Source organism: Sciurus vulgaris, assembly GCF_902686455.1.
Source record: "Sciurus vulgaris genome assembly, chromosome: 17".
Classification (NCBI taxonomy): Eukaryota; Metazoa; Chordata; class Mammalia; order Rodentia; family Sciuridae; genus Sciurus; species Sciurus vulgaris.
In genome coordinates this window covers 60,362,147-60,380,614 of record NC_136478.1, presented here as the reverse complement: position 1 = coordinate 60,380,614, position 18,468 = coordinate 60,362,147, and positions in this window count along the sequence as shown.

The following is an 18,468-nucleotide window of genomic DNA, read 5'->3' as shown; positions in this document are numbered from 1 at the left end:
AAAATAAGATGGATGGATCATGTGTCATAAAACAAACCGGGAGGGACGGTCACTGTAGAAAAACTGTCGTTCTTTCTGTTTGACATCTTTTGTGTGTAGACATATGAACTCGCAGTCGCAGAAATGGTCTCTGACAGTTCTGGAGGCTGGAAGGCCAAGACGAAGGGGCCAGCGGATTGTGTGTCTGGGGCGTTGCCGGTTTGTGGACACCTGTCTTCTGACCGTGCCCTCCCGAGGTGGAAGTGCCGACATGTTTATGAGGCACTGTGGGGTGAAAACGAAAACCGGCCCAAATTGAAGGAGCCAAGAAACACAAGATGCTATGAAAACGTTGGGATCCCGGGCACCAGAGCTGGCTGTGGAGCATGCCAGGGCCGACCAGGGGTCCCATTAAGGAATCAGTATCCCGAGGTTATGTGGGGCCCTTAAAGAGGGTTCCTGATTTTTTGGGGGGACACACATCAGTTTTGAGGGTGTGAAACATCGTATTGTCTGGAGGTGGCATTCAGATACTTCAGTGATCAAACAATGATGTGGATGAATTTCACAAATGAGTGGGAGAAACTAAATGTCAAAGAACACACATGGGTGTAATTCCACTTATAGAAAGTTCTAGAAGAAGGGCCAGGTGCAGGGCACTGGTAGAGAGCCCGTGGGTTCCATCCCCAGGACAAAAAAAAAAAAAAAAAAGAAAAAGGAAATTTAACCACCATATACTTTTTTTCCTTCAGCCCTGGGACCTCTCCCAGTGAGCGACACTCCCGGCCCACGAAGGACCACAAACTTACCATGAGACCCAGCAACCACAGCAGGAGTTGACTGAAGAGTCACACTTCGTCAAAAACCTTCACACGCACGCTCCTGTCGATGGTATTCATAAATGCCACGAAAGCAGAAACCACTCTTCGTGCACCAACTAGCAAGTGACTAAACAGCTCACGTTGAAATGGAAAAGAACCAAAGTCACACCATTTTGTTCTGACCTGACTGCATTGTATGGTTGCTTGTAATGTTTTCCTTTCAGCTTCCTGAGGCTGCATCTATGTTGGCAGTACAGTGGGACCTTCCCCGTGCCTGACACTGGCCCTGACTTATATCCAAAATGACTTTGAAATGTGTCATCAAAACTATTCTCTCAAGTACCAAAACTTCTGTCTACGTGTGCCACAGCTGTTCTTGTGGTTAGCCTTTATAAACCCCTGCACCCCCGTGCTCCGGGCTGTCCTCCCAATAGCCATTTTGGGCGTTGTGTGAGGCAGTCAGCCGGCCGGCTAATAAAGACTCTCGAATTCGGACTGCTCTGTGGCCACCCGTCTGTTCTCAGGTCGCGCCCACAACGTTGTGAAACGCTATTCAGCAACACCAAGGAATTCACTGCGCACGCACAGCTCGGAGTCAGACCCAGACGCTAGGGCCGTGGGTGTCCAGACCGCACCTTCCACCAGTCCCGGATGAGTGATGATCGGGGGGAGTGGGTGGTGGTCAGTAGCCATCATGTGCAGCCAGCCTCCTTCAGGATGGACTGAGAGGTGGGGATGGGGGTCAGAGTGCGTTTGACCCCAGGGTTGATTAACCATGATGCTCCCAGCAGCTGGCGTCTGAGCCCTGACCCCCTCCTCCCAGCCGTCCCTGGGAGGGTCAGTCCTGAATCCAAGGGGAGCAGGAACCTCAGTCTTGCCTCAGTCTCCCGAGCCTCTGATCTGAGCCCCTGACGCCCTAGAGTCACGAAGTGATCATGTAGGGTGTCTGGGATCTGCGTTTTCATCCTCAGAGCTGAGCAAGGACACCCTGGGACAAGATCAAGTGGCCCTGAACAAATCGAGGGTTCATCTGAGATGGACATCAGACAAAGGGTTTCCTGCAAGGAGTTCCCAGAAAACAAGGTGCAAATTGCATTTTTAGAAACCACAATCTTCATTTTCACAATGCCCAGCCAGCCACACACGCATGCAAGTGACAGAGGTTGGAAACAGACCCCCAGGAAAAAGGAAGCAGAGGGGATTTCCACAGCTTGCAATCTCGCCAGCGACGTCCCTGGCCGTGAACCCAAGGTTGTCCGTTGCAACATTATTTATCATGGCAAAAGAACTTCAAACTACCTCCCATAAATAAGGTAATCATTAAACGAGGACGCAGCTGTCCTGTCAGATGGCGCTGGGAACAGAGAAAGTTCTCGGAGGTACAGAAATAACAAAAGCACTTCATAGGGGACACCACGTGGCGTTGATGGTACTTAAGGGCTCAAATGTGTGGGGACTATTTAGGGAAAAGCAGTGAGGACGCACACCCAAGAAGAACGGGCCCTCAGGAAAGACCTAGGGTTCCTGCACGGAGAAATGCCATCTTTGTATCGGGGATTGAACCCCAGGCACTTAACCTCTGAGCCACATCCCCAGCCCTTTTTAAATTTTATTTAGAGAGAGGGTCTTGCTGAGTTGATTAGGGCCCCACTAAGTTGTGGAGGCTGGCCTTGAACTTGTGATCCTCCTGCCTTAGCCTCCTGTGCCGCTGGGATTTCAGGCCAGTGCCACTAATAACAGCATTCTGACACATTTATTTCCGGGTGCTATCTTTGTGAAACTGTGTTGTTGGTACACTGTTATTGTCCTACAAATTTCAGATATGTATGAACATTTACATTGACGTGTGTGTGTGTGTGTGTGTGTGTGTGTGTGTGTGTGAGAGAGAGAGAGAGAGAGAGAGAGAGAGACAAGGAGGGGCGGGGAGAGGCAGGAGATGGGGAGGATATCATGTTCTATATTGTCGTTTTACATGATTTTATACACGAATAAGCATTTGCCATGCTGCTTCAAGCTCTTCAAAAACATTGAAACTAATGCTACAGAGGCCTCTGTGGGGACCTGGAGCTCGGCCCCCAGCTCCCTGCCAGTGGGCATCTGGCTTGTGTCCAAGTGCTTGCTGGCATCCGCGTGCTGAGCCAGGGCCTCCCCTGCATTTGGATTCATCCCTTTCTTTCTGGAGCTGGAATCCCTGGCTGGTCGGAGCAGGTGAACACTTTATTCTGAAGACGGTTTTCTTTCTTGGCATCTTACCAAAATCATCACACGATGTCAATCACACGATATCAAGAGCCAGGAAAGTACAGATTGACAGTAGGCACAGAGGAAGACCACCGGCAATTCTGTCAGGACTGTATCCTGTGGGTCCCTCCAGTGATTTCCAAGTTTTGGATCCGTTTCCTGTTTCCTGCTGAAAGCGAGTCCTGCTTATCTTTACTTAATAGGTCATAAAAACATTTCCCCAGTCAGGTGCAGTGGTACCTGCCTGAAATCCTAGCTTCTCCAGAGGCTGAGGCAGGAGGATGGCAAGTTGGAAGTCAGCCTCAGCAACTTAATGAGATCCTGTCTCCAAATAAAATACAAAAAGTGTTGTGGGGAGGAGCTCAGTGACAGAGCAGCCCTGGGTTCGATCCCCGGTACCAGAGACAAACCCAACCCCACCACCCTTTCATTGTGAATGACTACATGATGTTCCAGATGTTCCACCAAGTGATGTTTCCTAATTACAAAGACTCTCCTCTAGCACCTATCCCTATAAATACGTGAAGCTGATTAAGTAAGTATTTAAACTATTTCCCTTTTGCGTGTGTGTGGAGACGCATACCAGGCATTGAACCCCGGGGTGCTTAACCACTGACCCACATTCCCAGCCCTTTTTTATGTTTTATTTAGATACAGGATCTTGCTGAGTTGCTGGTCTTGCTAAATTGCTGAGGCTGGCTTTGAACTCATGATCCTCCTGCCTCAGCCTCCGGAGCCACTGGGATTATAGGCCTGCACCACTGTGCGTGGGTATTTCTTTCTCTCTCTCTCCCTCTCTCTGTCTCTCTTTTTTTAGCATAATGGAGAAACTCTTTGAGGGGAAACTTAGTGCCTATCTTCTAGTCTTCTCTCAGCACGTAGTCTCAGAAATGGGCCTTCTCGTATGAGGCCCAAGCCATTGACCGGAGAAGTTAAGATAATTCTTGCTGGCTGCCCATCAGCACAGGCAGTGGGTGGGTCACCCTGTAAGCTGGCGGCAAAGACCCCCATCGTTTTAGAGGGTTTTCTCAGTGGCGAGTGAGGGACCGACCCTCCTTTTCATGTACACGTTCACCCATGCAGTCTACAGGTATTTACTGAACACCTACTATGTGGCCGGCTCCGAACAGCACCCACACCGAGGACTCCTCCCTCCCCTCGGGAGGGCCGCCTGTGCTCTAGCAGGAGGGAGGAGGGGTGGGTGTTAGGAAACAGGCTCAGGGGACCAGACCAGGACGTGGCTCTGAAGAAGAGCACTTGCTCATCACGCACGAGGCCTAGGGTTCCATCCCCAGCGCTGCAAACGGCGAAACCAAGATAAAGCGAGGACAAAATGCCTTTGCCACAAGCTTGCAATCCACCACATTTCCATCTTGTGACTTGCCTGTCCGTGTCTTTTGCCCATCTTCATTGACATAGCAGTTTAGCATTTTCTCTTTCTTTACCCAGTTAGTACATCTTGAAGCTCTGTGACAACTACTAGCTGGACATGTCACTCTCCTGCTCGCAAATGATTCTGCCTGCTAGCTGTTAGCTTTGTTTTGTAGATGCTCAAATTGAAGGTCAGAGAGGTTACGTAACTTGTTCCAAGTCACAGTTCAGCTCTTGACCACCAGGCTAGTGTTTTCACAAACCCTGTGACTATTTTGTTATCTTATTTGACAACTTGATTCCCTGACAACAACATTTTGAGTTTTTATTGGACTGTGACGCACACACACACACGAGAACACATTTCAACATTTCACATTTCACAAGCATACAGCTTGATGAATTAATTCCAAGTAAATGTACCAATTATCCATCTCTCAGATTTATTTGTTTATTTATTTTAAGAAAGTACATACCGAAGTGATAATCGCAGGGGCCAGGATCCACATTATTAGCTTCCCAAGGTAATCATGATCTTGATTTCTCAAATCTGGTAGTCAGACTTTAACCAGCAACTTTGAATTCCAAAGTCTCATTTATCAACTGCCTTGTTAAGTCAACAGCGGATTATTAGCACGCACAATATTTTCTCCTTGATGCCAAAGTTACAACTGAATCTGCAACTTTTTTATTTTCTGCATTCAGAGAGCATGAGTGTCTGTGTTTCATTTAAGTTTAACAGAAGATGTACAAACATTCTGGCCCAAAGTCAGAAGGTGACATTGGAGTAAGCAGGTGATTGCATAAAGGGCAGCCAGCTCACTCCTAACAGAGTCCTGGGGTCCCCTGGAGCTGTGGGAGGACGCTGGTCGGGGAGAACATTTTCGCCACAGGTCCGAAAGGTCGGCTGCAGACAGATAGGTTTGGATGATGTTGGGTTGCTCTAGCCCAGGTGACCTCACCCCAGACCGCAGCAGATGGCCTCCACAATGCACCCAACGGTCCCCGCTGCCCCGTGGTCACATCTTTGTGGAATCTCCTCCCTACTGAATCAGGGCTGGCCTACGGGATCCAAAAGGCGGAGGCTAAAGGACGGTGAGTTCAAAACCAGCCTCAGCAACTTAGTGAGGCCCTAAGCAACTCAGTCAGACCCCGTCTCGAAATAAAATACCAAAAGGGCTGGGGATGTGGCTCAGTGGTTAAGTGTCCCTGGCTTCAATCCCTGGTACCAAAAGGAAAAAAAAAAAAAAAAAGATACAACACCACACAGAGTTCATCCTGGGCAGAGGCTGCCCCCTCACAAGGCAGGGCCACCCTGGAGCGCCCAGCAGGACCAGGACTCGGTTGGGCTGCCCAAGTACTCCTGCTGGCCACACCCCTGGCTCTTGATGCTCTTCCACGTGGTGCTGACGGGTTTGCTGACATCTCAAGGCCACCGGAATCTGGAGTGGACTCCTGTCTTCTTGAGCAAAGAAGATAGGATTGTGTGGCCCCAGAATTTCACAGCTCCAAGGACCTTGCTTTCCTTTTACAAGTTCTTTTAACTCACTTGGGGAACTCTTCAATGAGTACTGAGCTCATTTCTAGCTAATCTTAAAGCTAATCCGATGCTTCACCTATGAACTTTTTTCAAACACCCAATGGCTCTCTGGAGGCTGGGGTAGGAGGATCTGTACTTCAAAGCTGAGCTTCTTCACCCGGAGTACAGTGATGTCTCTAATGCCTCAAGGGTTGAGCTGGGTGAAAGTCAGTCCCACGATGGGGTGTGTAACTAGGCGAGGAGAAGTATTTGTAAATTCAAAAGTTATTCAGAAGCAAGAGAAGGACTTTGAGAGTTGTGTTCTTAGATTGTATAGAGGCTGTAACCAACATGAGCTGTACAGAAAATAGAGTCCACAATGTATTGCCCCCAAATAGGCTTAGTTTTTCACGTTTTTTGTTTGTTTGCTTGTTTTTTGTTTTTGGCACCAGGGATTGAACCCAGGGGCACTTAACCACCGGACCACATCCCCACATCCCCTGTCCTTTTTATCTTTTATTTAGAGACAGGGCCTTGCTAAGTTGCTCAGGGCCTCACTAAGTTGCTAAGACTGACTTCTAACTTGTGATCCTCTTGCCTCAGCCTCCTGAGTCTCTGGGATTACAGGCGTGCGCCACCACATCTGGCTTATGCTTAGTTTTTAAATGGTCTTTTCATGTCCTTTGAAAAGGTGCATTGTGGTCAGCAGGTCGATGGTCTGAGGAGCTAACGTCTGACAGTGGAAAGCCCGCCTGCATGTCCTCCTCCCTGGATACTAATGACTCTTTTTAAGATCTTGAGCGAAGAGTATGCTTGTGTCCAAAACCTTTGCTTTTACAGTACTTGTAACTTATGTAGGTACTTCTGCAAAGTCAGTGTGATGTTGACTTGTTGGACAGAACCCTCGTCACTGGCCAGGCATTATTTCAGACATAGCAATGGACCAAACAAAAATTCTCAAGATTGCTTTCTTATTTGCTGTTCTTTTAAAAAATCTAATTGTTAAATCTCTTACTAAATGTCTCAGAGAGGTTTTGGAGTATTGGCAGAACGTCAACTGACGGCATCCTCAAACTCTAAAATAGAGATAGCCACTTACCTCCTGGGATAGTTGTGAGGATTCAATGAGATAACGTAAGGAAGGTGTCCAAATACAATTTACTGCCCAATGGAAAAAAAAAATCTAATTGTTATTAAACATACTTCCAATTGCTATGTAAATCCAACTAGGTGACGGATTTAGGGGTGCTCAGCAGGCACTTAATCAGAAAGCCCACACACCCAAAGCAGCTGCTCCGTGCACTTTGGGGCTCTCAGGTCACCTTTAAAGCCAGAAATTGGCTGGTCCTTGAAACCAGTGGTATTCGATAAATGTGAACTATGTAAGGTACTCCCTCCCTTAAGATTGAGGTGTAAGATCCAGGAACCCTACAGCCTCTGCCTTCCAGAGGGTGCTCAGGGTCAGGGTCAGGCTCAGGCCTGGAGCTGTCCTTGGATGATTTCGGTTGGCCTGGTGACTCTTCGTCAGGCCTTCAGGGTGTTGTTGCTCTGCATAAAGAGAACGTTCTGTGGAAGGTGTGGTTGAAGCATCAAGAGGAAAGAATGGGATTTCACCAAGTTTACCAAATGATTATGCTGCTAACAATTTTGTCTAATAAACATTTACTTACATTAAAAAAAAAAAAAAAAAGGATGTAACAAACGACAGTAAGTGACTCATGAGCCTTGTGTGTGTCATAAAAGGCACAGCGACTTCCGCCTTGGTCTCTAGGATCACTTGCTCTGGGGAACCAGCTGCCTGGGGTGAGGTCACAAGGGCAGTCAGCCCACAAAGAGGCTCCATGCCCCAGCCACGTGCACCACGCGGGCCACCCAGCCCTGGTCTGTCCCTCAGATGTCAGGAGCCTCTGCCCACATCTGATTGTATCTGTGCAGAAGACCTTGACCCAGATCCATGCAATTGAACCACTGCCACACCCCTGACCCACAGAAGTCATGGGATCCTTGAGTAAGGACTGCTTGGTGTTTGGGGGTGATTTGTCATGCAGCAATAAATAAGAAACCAATATATGGATATTTCCTGGCGTCCATATCCATCCCTTCAGGCAACAGCTCTGTGAGGCCCCATCTCAGGGAAAGACAGAATGTAGTCACAAAGGAGAGATTCAAAAGCCAGGCCAGTAGAGATAGTAGATTTGGAAGACAAGATTCCAGGGAGACCAGAGAGGCTGATGGGACATTCGGAACAGGGGAGCCCAGATCTGGAGACACTGCCCTGGACCAAAGAAGAGTTGTCATGCAAAGCACCTGCCCCCAGTTCAATTCTTGCTGGAGGGGAGAGAAGCTGGCCTGTCACCTGGGCTGGGAGCCTGTGGCCCCAGAACCTGCACCAACCAGTCTCCATCCGCCTGAACTCCAGGCACTGCTGGGGTTTCCAGGCTCCATGTGTGGTGGTGCTCAGCGTGGGTAAAGGGGTTCACTCAGCAGGTGTGAACTCAAATCAGGAGCTTGAGTTATTTTTGCACCCTGTACACTGTGGTTGTCCCAAGAAACCACCCTTCCAGATGGTATAGATGTCCAGGTCTACGCCTGCGGGGTCTCTTCCATGGGGATGAGGTGGGCCTGTGGTATGACGTCAGGCAACAGAGCGGCGGCACGTGGGGCGTGTTATCTTGGAACCCAACCCCCCCTCCCCGGACCAAGCGACCCTGTGAAGAGACCACGGGTGTCCCAACTCAGTAATCAGATGTTAACTTGTTCAAAATCAATGCATAGGAACAACCGGTATTTTCAAATGGAAAGACAATCCCAAAAGATACTGGCTCACAAAGCATTAGCTATTTTGTTGCAGATGCTATCACCTCGTTCTGGAATTCTCTCTTTGGGGAACTGTATATCCATTGGCCTCTCCTTTGACAAGTCTGTCTTTCTTGGCTTCTCTCACAATGTGTTAAACATTATCTCTGACACATGACTATAAATTTGCATGAATCATATTTTAACTGTTTTTGGAAAATTTTATTTTCATAATTCCCTCTGAAAATGTTTTTTGATTTGTAGGATTACAGGGGTTGGGGTGTGGCTCAGTGGTAGAGCACTTGCCTAGTATATGCAAGGACCTGGGTTCTATCCCCAGCACCTCACCCCACATGAATGTAGAATTACAGAAGAAACCAACTGAAACTGCTATCAAAATATTTAAAAGATATGTTTTTTATAATATATGTACTTTGTGTGTGTGTGGTACTGGGGATGGAACCCCCCTGGGAGTTCAACCACTGAGCCACATCCACAGCCCTTTTTATTTTATTTAATTTTTTATCATCGTTTGTTCTATTTAGTTATACATGACCGCAGAATACATTTTGATTCATTGTACACAAATGGAGCACAACTTTTCCTTTCTCTGGTTGTACACGACGTAGAGTCACATCATTCGTCCAATCCTACATGTACTTAGGGTAATGATGTTTGTCTCATTCACTCTCTTTCCCTTTTTATTTTGAAACAGTGTCTGTGTTGCTGGCAGCCTTGCTAAATTGCTGAGGCTGACCTTGAATTTGCAATCCTCCTGATGTAGCCTCCTGAGTTGATGGGATTACAGGCAAGTGCCACTATGCCCACCTATATATACTTCTATTTTTAAAAATATATATATATTTAAAAAATATTTTTTAGTTGTCAATGGATTTTTTAAAGTTTTATTTATTTATATGTGGTGCTGAGTTTCGAACCCAGGGCTTCACACGTGCCAGGCAAGTGCTCTCCACTGAGCCACAACTCCAGCCCCTAAATATATTTTTTAGCTATCGGTGGACCTTTATTTTATTTATACGTGGTGCTGAGAATCGAATCCAGAGCCTCATGTATGCTAGGCAAGCGTTTTACCATTGAGCTAGACCCCAGCCCTATATATTTCTTTATTAAGATTAAATAATGAGACCTAGCAGACCTAATAGCAGGAGGTCTGGTAGTGACTACAATCACGGCAAAAAGGATAAAGGATACTTCACATATCTGCAATAATCATGATGTGATTTGGAAATATCTGCAATGTCAATGGCCAGAATAGTAGATTCCAGAATAAACAAGATCACAAGTGTTTGCTAATGCTCCTGTAGCTTGTTACCCACTTTTGTGATTGTGTAAGTTATTTGCCACTGCAATGCTTAGAGGCTTAAGCCAACGACCATCATTTATTTTGCTGTTGGATCTGCAATTCCGGTGGAGCTCAGAAAGGACAGTTTACCTCTGATCCATGGTCAACATCTGAGGCCGCGACCTTGGGAGCTGGGAAGCCATGTTCAGGTGGGCTCTCTCACAGGACTGGCAAGGTGGCCCTGTTCCTCTCCATGTGGCCTCCTGGGGGGACTCCTGGGCTTCCTCCCAGCATGGAAGTGGAGTAGTAAGACTGTTCATCCCAGGAGAACAAGACATGGCGTTTTTACAACACAGGGTCAGAAGTGACACAGCATGACTACTTCCATTAAACTCCATTTGTCAAGGTATCTCCCAGGTTCAAGGTGTAGAGTTGTAGACCTCACTTCCTAATGGGGAAGTGGCAAGGTATGGAAGAGCCAGTGGAATAGGAGATGTTGAGGTCATCTTTGGAAAATCCAGGATGGGATGTAGCTAAGTGGTAGTGTCCCTGCCTAGCAAGGATGAGGCCCAGCACTGCCAAAAAAATTAAAATAAATAAATAAATATTTTTTAAAAATCTGCTGTAAACATGAAAAGGAATGCTAGATATCACCTAGAGGTTAGGGAAAACAAGAATGCAAAAATATTTCTTATCCAAGTTTACGGACTCCATGAATCCTATCTATGAACATTTTGAGGGTCCCTGGACCTCGTTTTAAGAAACTTCATCTGGGTGCAGCGGTGCATGCCTGTAATCCCAGCGGCTTGGGAGGCTGAGACAGGAGGATCGGGAGTTCAAAGCCAGCCTCAGCAAAAGCGAGGTGCTAAGCAACTCAGTGAGACCCTATCTCTAAATAAACTACAAAATAGGGCTGGGGATGTGGCTCAGTGGTCGAGTGCCCCTGAGTTCAATCCCCGTTATGCCCTATAAATATGTATAATTATTATCTGTCAATTAAAAAGCTTAATGACAACAATCTAGTAACTACAACTTAACGGCACCCCTCTTGGATGTTGGCTAGGTCTGAGTGCCAGCCCTGTTACTTCCTGTGCTTGTGACTTCCTCGAAAGGTTTGAACCTCTCTGAACCTCCGTGTCCTCCTCTATAAAATGGGCTCCTGATCATATCTGCTCCTGAGAGTTGCTGTGACCCCAGAGCCCGCTCAGCCTGGTGGAAGCATTCAAAAGGATGCTGCAATAAATACGCACAATTTTTGCACATTAATTTTTAAAAATTTAAGAATTTTAAATGCTGCTATTTTTCTTTCTTTTGTACTGGGAATTGAACTGAGGGACACTCCACCGCTGAGCCACATCCCCAGCATTTTTTTTGTATTTTACTTAGAGACAGGGTCTCACTGAGTTGCTTAGCGCCTCACTAAGTTGCTGAGGGACTGGCTTTGAATCCTCCTGCCTCAGCCTCTCTAGCTGCTGGGATTACAGGCACGTGCCCCCACGCGGGACCACTGCCACTTTCCTTATCACATTCCACACACCCTTGCTCTCTGACCCAGAAATCCCAGGTATTTACCAAGGGAAGACGGACTCAGGTCCACCTTAGACTTGCATGCAAATGTTTACAGCAGCTTTATTCAAAATCACCCCAAACTGGAAAACACCCAGTACTCCTTAGCAGGAGGAGGATGGACCAACCGTGGTGTCTCCAACATCAGCCTGAAAACAGCAAACAGTGGGTAATTCAGCAGCGTGGGTGACCTCAACGTCGTTTGTGCAAAGCCAAACTTTGTGATCCTATTAATCTGAAGTTCTAAAACAGGCAAGATCATCCACAAATGAAGGAAATGAGCTTGAGGGTTGCTGATGTGGGGTTGACTGGGGAGGGTGGAAGTGAATGTTCTAGAATACAGGAATGTTCTGTGTCCATTTTTTTTTTCTTCTTTTATTATTGGGGATTGAGCCCAGGGACTCTTAACCACTGAGCCACATCCCCAGGCCTTTTCATTCTGAGGCAGGGTCTTGCTAAGTTTCTTAGGGCCTTGCTAAATTATGGAGGCTGGCCTCGAACTTGTGATTCTCCTGCCTTGGACTCCCAAGTCGCTGGGATTATAAGTGTGACCCACTGCGCCCAGCAATGCTCTGACTCTTCATTGGGGCATTTTTCAAAACTCGGTGAACTGCCCTGAAGACCCATGCTTGTGGCAAGGCGCGGGGTTCACAGCTATAATCCCAGTGACTCAGGAGGCTGAGGCAGGAAGATGGTAAGTTTGAGGCCAGCCTCAGGAACTCGGTGAGACCCTGTCTCAAAATAAAAAATAAAGGGGCTGGGAGATAGCTCAGTTGGTAAAGTGCTTGCCTTACAAGCACAGGGACCTGGGTTCAATCCCCAGCACCACAAAAAATTTAAAAAAAAAATAAAAATAAAGAGGGCTGAGGATGTGGCTCAGTGGAAGAGCACCCCTGAATTCAATCCCCAGTCCACACACACATATAAAATCCATACTTATTATTATAACACAATTAAAAGTGAAATACAATAGTGTTCTACTGCCGTGCCTGATGCTTCCCTCTTGGTATCCACCCCAGCTGGCCTGCTGGAATGGAGGCCTGTTTGTGGAATGAGCGAATGAGGTCTGGGCAGCAGCCTGGACAGGCGGAGTGTCCCTCCTGCCGCTCCTGTGGCTGCAGCCTTCCTGCTAACGGAGGAGGCTGTGTGGCCCCCACTCCGGCGTCCTAGCCATCTGCCCAGCGGAGGCTCAGCCTCTGGGCTTGGCAGACAGAACCTTCTGGCAACCGCACCGCTGCGTGGCCCTCTCTCCCGTCAGGGCTGCCTCGCCCGCGGGTGCTGAGGTTTCCCTTCCAGGCAAGGATCCTTGCTCTCAGGGACTTCAGACGCAAGTGCGTGGGCTGGCTGCAGGGCTGAGGGGGCAGAGGAAGCAAGGGTCACCGCTGCCACCTTGGTGGCCAGGAAGGCTGCTCTGGGGGGACTACACACAAGCCAGGGTGCACCGCCGAGCGGGGCCGGGCGACATCCTACCGAGGACCACCAGCAGGGCCAAGAAGCCCAGCGAGTGTGCGAGGGACAGAGGGGAGTGGCTGGAGGGGGTGGGCAAGGGGGAGAGGACCAGAGGTGGGGCAAAGGAGCAAGGGGTAGATCACTTGTGACTCTGTGGCAAGAAGAGGACTTTGGGTTTCACGACACGTGAGATAGGAACCAGGTAGTATGTGAGCTGATTCAGAGGTTCACAGGCTCCCCTGGCTGCTGAGGCAGAAAGAAGACTATGGGATGGGGGGCAGGGTAAAGGACAGAGCCTAGAGAAAAGGCTACTGCAATGGTCCAAGCAAGGAATGATGACGGGAACAGAGGTGGTGCTAGGTGGTCGGATTCGGGGATGGGACCCAGGGCGCTTAACCACTGAGCCACATCCCCAGCCCCCTTTAAACATTTTATTTTGAGACAGGGTCTTGCTGAGTTGCTTAGGGCCTCGCTAAATTGCTGAGGCTGGCTTTGAACTTATGATCCTCCTGCCTCAGCCTCCAGAACTGCCAGGATTACAGGGTGTGCACTGCACCTGGCTAGATTCTGGGAATATTTTGGAAATGGAGCCAGTTATTTGGTTGGATAAGGGGGTTGACAACTGTCAGGAGAGGCAATGCCATGAGATTCAGGTCCAGGAGGCCGTGGGTGGGACAGGTGGAAACCTCCGAGTCCCAAGCCGTTGCAGCCTGCCCCTTCCCACCTCCAGCCTAAGCTCTGCCCTCTCCATCACAGCCAGGCCCAATCACTCTCTCTCAAGCGCTCTGCAGGCCACCCTTGCTCAGTGCAGCCCACCCTGTGTGGGTGGAATGTCCTGTTTCTTGAAAGGGATGGTCAGAGTCCACCTGCCAGCCCATCACACCAAGTGGGCCACGGCCGTGTGGTAGGCGGGGGGCGGTGGCCTTTAACGCGTCAGCAAATTCGTCCACAGAAAATGACTTCAAATTCTTCCCTTCAGCCAACATTTATTGAGCACCTGCCAACACTCCAGTAGGCAATGGGAAGAAAGCACGGAACCAGTGTGACAGATCCCTGCCCTCCTGGGCTCTAGGGAGGGAGATAGCAACCAAGATGGAAGAGGGAAAGCTTTAGTGTGTCCGATGGCGAGGGCAGAGGGAGCAGGATTCTGTGCATAGGATGGGGAGGGAGGGAGAAGAGGGCCTCACTGCGGAGGGACATTTCAGCAGCAACCTAAAGGAGGGGAAGGAGAAGTCATGAGGATAAAAGGTAGAGAGCAGCAAGTGCAAAGGCCCTGGGGTATGGGTGTGTTTAGTAGGTGGCAGGAACTCCAGGGAGGAAAGTATGGCCAAAGACAGTGAGCAGAGGTAGAGAAGGCAAGAGCTGAGGTCAGAGAGGGAACAGAGGGTGGGGGCCATGGCGCAGGGTCTCCGGGGCCAGAGTGAGTATTTTGCTTCTATTTGAGTTCAGAAGGGATCCATGGGAGTGTTCTGAGCAGGGGAAGCAATGTGTTAATCATGCTTTTCATCTTCCTTCCTTCCTTCTTCTTTCTTTCTCTCAAAAGTATCCTGCTATATTGCCCAGGGTGGTCTTGAACTCCTGGGCTCAAGTTACGCTCCTGCCCCAGCCTGCTGAAAGCTGGAATCACGAGAGGGCGTCTCAGGTCCTGGAGAAGCTGCCACCCCCTGGCTCATTCCTAGAGACAGCGGATGTTGTCTTTCTGTATATTCACTGAATTATGCAACCAGCGCCACAGTTGAGTTCAGAACATTTTCATTTTCATTTTCAACTCATGCGCGTGGCACATGCCCTATAATCCAAGAGACTCAGGAGGCTGAGGCAGGAGGATTGAAAGTTCAAGGCCAGCCTCAACTCAGATACTTGGCTCAGAATGGAAAGGGCTGGGGATGTAGCTCAGTTGGGAGTGTGTCCCTGGGATCAATCCCCATTGCTGAAAAAAAAAATCCCCAAAAACTAAAAGAACATTTTCATCCCCTTCAGATGAAACCCCTAGTCCACCCCTGCCCCAGCCCTAGGGCCCCGGCCTCTGCTTCCTTTCTCTGTGGACTGTCTCTGGACCATGCTTCCTTCCCAGGCCATCCACCCTCTGGTCTGCTGGGGATATCTCGCTGTTCACTACAGGGTTTTGAGTGGACGTGTTTGAGTTCTGGGGTGCCAGGAGACATGGGGCCGGTGCTGGCTCATAGGGTAACTGTGTTCGACCTTTGAGGGAAGTGGCTTCACAGTTCCCACCTGCAGTGCCACCCACTGCTGGAGCCACCCACCTCCTCCCACCTCTCAGATTTGGGCTTTGTTGTCACCTGCCCTGATTCCTCCCCCAGCGAATCCCCTGGCTCAGTGGGAGGGAGCCCGGCTGCCTCCAGTTCACACCCAGCCACTGCCACCTCCTAACTCCCTCTCTGCCTGTGCTGTTCCCTGGGCCCCGACATGCTGTTCCCTCTTCTTGTCTCTGGCCACCTCCCAGGGTGCCCCCATTTCTTGTCACGTTCAGACAGCATTTGAGTTTTTACTGTGGCCTACCGCCAAAAGGAAAGAAAAGTCATTGCCACCAAGGCGCACATGTGCAGCTCTCAGACCTCTACATTCTTAAAAATCGCTAACACGCCAGGGCTTCCGTTTATCTGGGTTATGCCACACTCAAAATTTAACCTGGCAGATTTAAAAAAAATTTATTCACTAAGACAGCCAAAATAATAAACCCACTGTGAGTGAGCATATAAGCCTATTTTAATAAAAGTGTTTTTAAAAAAATCCAGTGAATGGAGTGTCCTCATTAGTACCACTTTGCAAACCTCCTTGAGATGGCTGGCCAGTGCTGGAGCTGCTTCTGCGTTCGGTGGGGATCTTGCTCCCAGGAACCTCTCAGTGCCAGTAGAAAAACAACTGTGACCTTGTGGACCCCTGAAAAGACCCCTTAGGGAACCCCACACCATACTCTGAAGGCTGGTGACGTACAGGTTCCCAGTTTTGAAATTAACAAACTTCCAAAAACAAAAGAGTTTTATTGGAAACTTGGCATAAAGACGTGACCTGAAGACAGTCTCAACTCACTTAGTCCCCTAGTGGGACCCTCCATACTATCCCCGCAGAAGCAGCAGGTGACAACCCCAAGGCCCCAGCGCATGCAGCCCACCTCCCTATGACCTCATCAAAACCAGAAAACCCCCCAATTCCAAGACACGTCTGTGCCTCCCGTGCCACCCTGGCCCTGGGCTTTCAGATAAGGGACCTGCCAGATGGGAAGGTCTCACACCCAGACATTTCCCCTACAGGGAAACTGTCTGCTATGTTCTACTTTATTCTTTATTTTTGTTTATTCATTTAGGTACAGGGGATTGAATCCAGGAGCGCTGAACCACTGAGCCACATCCCCAGCCCTTTTTAGTGTTAACAAATTTGAGACAGGGTCTTGCTAAGTTTTGAGAGTCTCACTAAATTGCTGAATCTGGCCTTGAACTTTCGAACCTCCTGCCTCCATCTCCCAAGTTGCTGGGACTACAGGTGTGTGCCATCATTCTAGTTTATTCTATTTCTTTCTTTCTTTCCAATGTTGGTCGTGACTGAGGAACTTGAGGTCACACCCCACTAATGGCTCCGTTCTTCTACTTTGCAAAACTCTCGGGGAGGCCAGGAATGGTAGAGCAGGCTGCCTGTAATCCCAGGGACTCTGGAGGGCTAAGCAGGAGGATTCCAAGTTTGAGGATAGCACACACATCTTAGTGAGACCCTCAGCAACTTAATGAGACCCTGCCTCAAAATAAAAGTAAAAATAAAAAGGACTGGGGATAAAGCTTAGTAAAGTGCCCCTGGGTTCAATCCTCAGTACCTAATTAATTAATTAATTAATTCAGGGACCTTCTGGGACTGCCTTCTGTGACACCCCTGCCTCAGTAGTGGTTGGACAGTCCTGGTTTGCAATCATTTCACTCACAGCCGTGGTCCATAAGCCCCTGAGATTTCCAGAAAAAACGGGCATGGTCTGACTTCTTCCCTGCTGCACCCCTCGCTTTGGTACAGGTCAAATCACATAGTAGGGGCTTCATCTTTCATTCGATGTTTGCTGAGTGAATACATGAACATATAGCCAGCTGGAAACATTTGGGACCGCAACCCCGCATGCGCCACTCTCCTGACATACCGAAGGACTAGTTCTGCCAACACCATTCTGTTCTGTTCTGCCAACACCATTCCCAAAGATCCAGGCGGCGGCCCCCCACCCCGCGCCCCTGCCACCTCATCCCGGTAGATGCTCAACCCGAGCCTCCCTCCTGGACCAGCGAGGACTCCATTTCCCACAAGTCCCAGCGCTGGGACTACACGGTCCATAAGCCTTGGCTTCTGCCAGGTTCTGTGCCCTTCAGCCGCGGGGGCAGTCGATTGCGCCCCCCGCCCTCCCCGCCCCCTGGTTCCGTTCCCCCCGCTGCCATGGCGGAGCACCCCCTCTCCTGGTGAGCCCGCCTCAGTTTCTCCGGTGAGACTCCCCCAGAGGCAGCCCTCCCGGTCCCCGGTGTCCCCGCCGACGAGGCTGTGCGCTGCGGGGTTGGTCACCGCGGGTCCCGACTGCGCCACCGCTGCGCGTTCGCTGCCAAGCTCGGGGCCCCGCTGGAGGCCGGGGCTGGGTGCGCGCGCTGGGGAGGGGGTGTCCGGGTCGCCCACGCCGCGTGCTGCCGAGGCTGCGTCTGCGGTGTGCAGCTCCCGCCCAGCCTCACCCGGAGGGGACGCGTCGCAGGTGCTCCCGGACCATGGAGACGTCCGCGCCGAGGGCGGGAGTCCGCGCTTCCGGGTGTGTCTGCAGCTCCGGGTGCCGGAGGGTGGGGTGGGACCCCGAGAGGCGGCCTGGCACGTGATGTGTGTGTGTCCTTGTCTGATGTGTCGGTGTCCTGACGGACCGGGTTCCAGTCCCAGCTCTGCTATTCCGGGCTGTGCGCCCTGGGGCAGGTGACGGCTGCCTCTCCGTGCCTCAGTTTCCTCACCTGTACAAGGGGCACGATAACAGTACCCGTCTGTGAGGATTAAAAGGTAATAGGTGGAAAGCGCCGAGAACAATGCCTGGCGCCAGTAGATACTCATGAGAATAAATAAATAAAATCAACCGTGGTCATGTGTCTTTTGTATGAGGCCAGCGTTTGTGGTCGTGTCATGTCTGTCTGTGTCATCTCACAGGAGATGTGGATGTCGTGCTGCGTGTGTCGTATGTGTAGTGCGTTTCTTAAATTTCGTGTTGTGTGCCTGTGTGTGTAGGTATTGCTGTGTGACTCTGGGGGGGGGTAATCTTTGTAACCTTACTTGAAATGTGTGTATATTTGTGACATGTGTCCCCCCCCCCCCGTTTAGGTGATATATGTCTTTTATATATGCCTGATGTTCGCACCTGTGTTTGAGTAGTGTGTTTGCACGTGATGTGTCTGAATGTATTGGTGTGC